The sequence below is a fragment of the Anopheles ziemanni genome, assembly GCF_943734765.1.
Source record: "Anopheles ziemanni chromosome X unlocalized genomic scaffold, idAnoZiCoDA_A2_x.2 X_unloc_96, whole genome shotgun sequence".
Classification (NCBI taxonomy): Eukaryota; Metazoa; Arthropoda; class Insecta; order Diptera; family Culicidae; genus Anopheles; species Anopheles ziemanni.
Window position 1 is genome coordinate 65,001 of NW_026689868.1, and position 4,567 is coordinate 69,567.

Genomic DNA, 4,567 nt, shown 5'->3' on the forward strand with positions numbered 1-4,567 from the left:
GCGCTGTTCTACGGGCCTATCACCCTCTATGGGTTCTGAGCCACATTCAAGTTGGACTTGAAAAGCGCTAAGATGACGGATAGTGAGACGCACCAGTACACGGAATCGGATAGACGGACAGGCCGCCACCCCTACGTGCTGAGCTTCTCCCGTTTCGCTCGCAGCTACTCAGGGAATCCCGGTTGGTTTCTTTTCCTCCCCTTATTAATATGCTTAAATTCAGGGGGTTGTCACACATGAACTGAGGCTTATGTACCTTGCGGTTGTTATCGTCACATCTGGCTTGCGACTACTTTGTTTCAATGTCCAATATGTACCGTTGGACTCGGTTAACGGGCTGTTAGCCCGCGTGTGGTTTAACTCACTGATACCTTCCATTGCCCATACGCTAGTTTGTTTGTGTTCCTTTGGTCAACTTCCATACTTGAATCATTTGTGCTACCGCTGCTGCTTCGACGCTACTTTGACATCTTCGCTTCTATTTAAATAAATAAATAAGCTGAAGCTAGACATCAGTAAACACCACCACAGACACCACAAGCACGCCTTCTCCTCGTACTTCCGCCTCACGCGGGAACACGGACGCTCTAAATACTTCGAATTCCAATGCCAGTATATTGTAAACCACGGGTTCTTTAATGCTAGCGGGTCGTCGCGACCCTAGTTAACATCATGGTGCACGTCTCGTGACGGGTGTCACGGCGTAGTTAAATGTATGCGATACATTTCTCAAATATAAGCGCTCAGTCATCTGTACATCATGGTAGGTTCCCACGACGTGCAATATGCGTTCAACTTATCAATGTTCATGTGTCCTGCAGTTCACATTATGACGCGCAGTTAGCTGCGGTCTTCATCGATCCATGAGCCGAGTGATCCACTGCCGAGGGTGACTAACTTGCGTAAGCCGCCGCTGTGCGCGTATACCCGTTCCCCGTAGGGAGGAGCAAGCCGCCGCTTAGAGACGAAGCATAAAGTGTCCTCATTCCACATAGGGCAAGCTGGATGAATCCATTTTACCCAGGACGGCCGAAGCGGCGTGGACCAGGGGAGAACTGAACCTTATACTTCACACCACAGTAAGTCTACGTGTCCTCTTCCACATAGGGCAAGCTAGAACTAACTATCTTACCCAGGACTGCCGAAGCAGCGTGGACCAGGGGAGGAACACACTTTTCATGGAAACGTAAGGCATCCATGACTGCCATAACGTAAGCCGCCGCTGTGCGCGTATACCCGTTCCCCGTAGGGAGGAGCAAGCCGCCGCTTAGAGACGAAGCATAAAGTGTCCTCATTCCACATAGGGCAAGCTGGATGAATCCATTTTACCCAGGACGGCCGAAGCGGCGTGGACCAGGGGAGAACTGAACTTTATACTTCACACCACAGTAAGTCTACGTGTCCTCTTCCACATAGGGCAAGCTAGAACTAACTATCTTACCCAGGACTGCCGAAGCAGCGTGGACCAGGGGAGGAACACACTTTTCATAGAAACGTAAGGCATCCATGACTGCCATAGTGCGTAAGCCGCCGCTGTGCGCGTAAACCCGTTCCCCGTAGGGAGGAGTCAAGCCGCCGCTTAGAGACGAAGTATGAAGTGTCCTCTTCCACATAGGGCAAGCTAGAATGAACTATCTTACCCAGGACCGCCGAAGCAGCGTGGACCAGGGGAGAACTGAACTTTATACTTCACACCACAGTATTGAGTAATGTGCCCTCTTCCACATAGGGCAAGCTGGAATGTTCCATTTTACCCAGGACGGCCGAAGCGGCGTGGACCAGTGGAGGACTACACAATCATGAGGTTTGATATCGACTTGTGTGTTTCAATAGGATACCGATGGTATGGTTTGAACCGATTTGATTTAGCCATTCTGAAGTCATCACTTGGTTGAAGCGCTGAACTAGGGAGGCATCGTTTACATATATATTGGTTTTCGCATGCTCTACTAGGTTAATGTCATGAGGTTGGCTATCGAGCATGCCCAAGTGATGACTTGATTGTGTGCTTGCTTGAATTCTTCACATTTCATACCATCGGTTAGTTGTCGAATCATTCCTCGATCATAACCTTCGTTCTTGGTTCATGTATGCTCTCTTCCACATAGGGCAAGCTAGAATTAACTATCTTACCCAGGACCGCCGAAGCAGCGTGGACCAGGGGAGAACTATACTTTGTCTTGTATGCCCTCTTCCACATAGGGCAAGCTAGAATGAACTATCTTACCCAGGACCGCCGGAGCAGCGTGGACCAGTGGAGGACTATACTTTGTTCATTACACCACAGTATTAAGTATGGTGTCCTCTTCCACATAGGGCAAGCTAGAATTAACTATCTTACCCAGGACCGCCGAAGCAGTGTGGACCAGGGGAGGACTATACTTTATACTTCACACACTAGCCAAATTGAAGTCATCACTTGGTTGAAGCACTGAACTAGGGCGAGTCTATCGTTTACTTTGCATTGGGATAATACGCTGCATGCTCTCTTAGGTTAATGTCATGTGATTGGCTATAGAGCATGCCCAAGTGATGACTTTGTTTCAAGCTCAACAGGTAGGGTATTGAGTCCTCTTCCACATAGGGCAAGCTAGAATTAACTATCTTACCCAGGACCGCCGGAGCAGCGTGGACCAGGGGAGAACTATACTTTGTCTTGTATGCCCTCTTCCACATAGGGCAAGCTAGAACTAACTATCTTACCCAGGACTGCAAAGCAGCGTGGACCAGTGGAGGACTATACTTTGTTCATTACACCACAGTATTAAGTATGGTGTCCTCTTCCACATAGGGCAAGCTAGAACTAACTATCTTACCCAGGACCGCCGAAGCAGTGTGGACCAGGGGAGGACTATACTTTATACTTCACACACTAGCCATACTGAAGTCATCACTTGGTTGAAGCGCTGAACTACGGCGGGGTAATCGTTTACAGGTTATAATCATATAGCTGCATGCTCATTAGTAGATAATGGAATATTGTATGGCAATATGAGCATGCCCAAGTGATGACTTTGTTTCAAGCTCAACAGGTAGGGTATTGAGTCCTCTTCCACATAGGGCAAGCTAGAATGAACTATCTTACCCAGGACCGCCGGAGCAGCGTGGACCAGTGGAGGACTCTATACTTTATACTTCACACCACAGTATTGAGTACGACTTGCATAAAGCCCCTAATGAGAACCACGAGGGCTCTCTCAATGTAGAACCACGAGGGCTCTAGTACCGATTCTCTCGGTACGGCTTGGTCCGTGTTCCTTTATGCATGTACTCGCAGAAAGTCTCAACCCGGAGGTCTTGACTTTGATTGTCATAGTTGGACTACGACGGGGCATCCGACCATTGCTGATCGAACACATCTGATTCACCATCTTTCGGGTAGGCGGTACGCGTACCTCCGGACGCGGAAGTCTCAACCCGGAGGTCTTGACTTTGATTGTCATAGTTGGACTACGACGGGGCATCCGACCATTGCTGATCGAACACCCCTGATTCATCATCTTTCGGGTAGGCGGTGCGCGCACCTCCGACGCGGAAGTCTCAACCCGGAGGTCTTGACTTTGTATTGTCATAGTTGGACTACGACGGGGTATCCGACTCATCGAATACCCCAGAAGCACACCATCTTTCGGGTAGGCGGTACGCGTACCTCCGGACGCGGAAAGTCTCAACCCGGAGGTCTTGACTTTGGTTGTCATAGTTGGACTATGACGGGGCATCCGACCATTGCTGATCGAACACCCCTGTTACACCATCTTTCGGATAGGCGGTGCGCGACACCACCGACGCGGAAAGTCTCAACCCGGAGGTCTTGACTTTGTATTGTTGGATAGTCCTCTTCCACTATAGGGCAAGCTGGAAATATTCCATTTTACCCAGGACTGCCGAGGCAGCGTGGACCAGGGGAGAACTTCACGGAATCTTCAGGCATCCATGATTGCCATAGTGCGTAAGCCGCCGCTGTGCGCGTCAACTCGTTCCCCGTGAGGAGGAGTCTAGCCGCCGCTAAAAGACGAAGCATTAAGTGTCCTCATTCCACTATAGGGCAAGCTAGAATTAACTATCTTACCCAGGACCGCCGAAGCAGCGTGGACCAGGCGAGGACTATACTTTATACTTCACACCACAGTATTGAGTACGACTTGCATAAAGCCCCTAATGAGAACCACGAGGGCTCTCTCAATGTAGAACCACGAGGGCTCTAGTACCGATTCTCTCGGTACGGCTTGGTCCGTGTTCCTTTATGCTTGTACTCGCGGAAAGTCTCAACCCGGAGGTCTTGACTTTGATTGTCATAGTTGGACTACGACGGGGCATCCGACCATTGCTGACCGAACACCCCTGATTCATCATCTTTCGGATAGGAGGTGCGCCCACCTCCGACGCGGAAGTCTCAACCCGGAGGTTCGGACTTAGAGTTTTTCCCATTTAAAAGTTTTTCTCTTAGCCATACTGAAGTCATCACTTGGTGAACGATTGAACTAGGGCGGGTTAATCGTTTATAGGTATCATGTGGTTTGCATGCTCTCTTAGGTTAAGGTCATGTGGTTGGCTATCGAGCATGCCC

The 4,567-nt window shown here is 49.6% G+C and overlaps 2 non-coding genes across 2 annotated transcripts in view; both read right to left on the reverse strand.

Moving 5' to 3' along the window:
- The window catches only part of LOC131292750 (large subunit ribosomal RNA), a 4,091-nt gene extending 3,841 nt beyond the window's left edge, over positions 1-250 (reverse strand). Inside the window, exon 1 of the ribosomal RNA XR_009190354.1 lies at positions 1-250. This exon is cut by the window's left edge and continues 3,841 nt beyond it. This is a non-coding gene — a ribosomal RNA (large subunit ribosomal RNA).
- A 487-nt stretch (positions 251-737) lies between these two features.
- Positions 738-892, reverse strand: LOC131292752 (5.8S ribosomal RNA). Its single transcript, XR_009190356.1, has one exon. It is a non-coding gene; the product is annotated as a 5.8S ribosomal RNA (ribosomal RNA).
- Between the last annotated feature and the right edge of the window lie 3,675 nt (positions 893-4,567).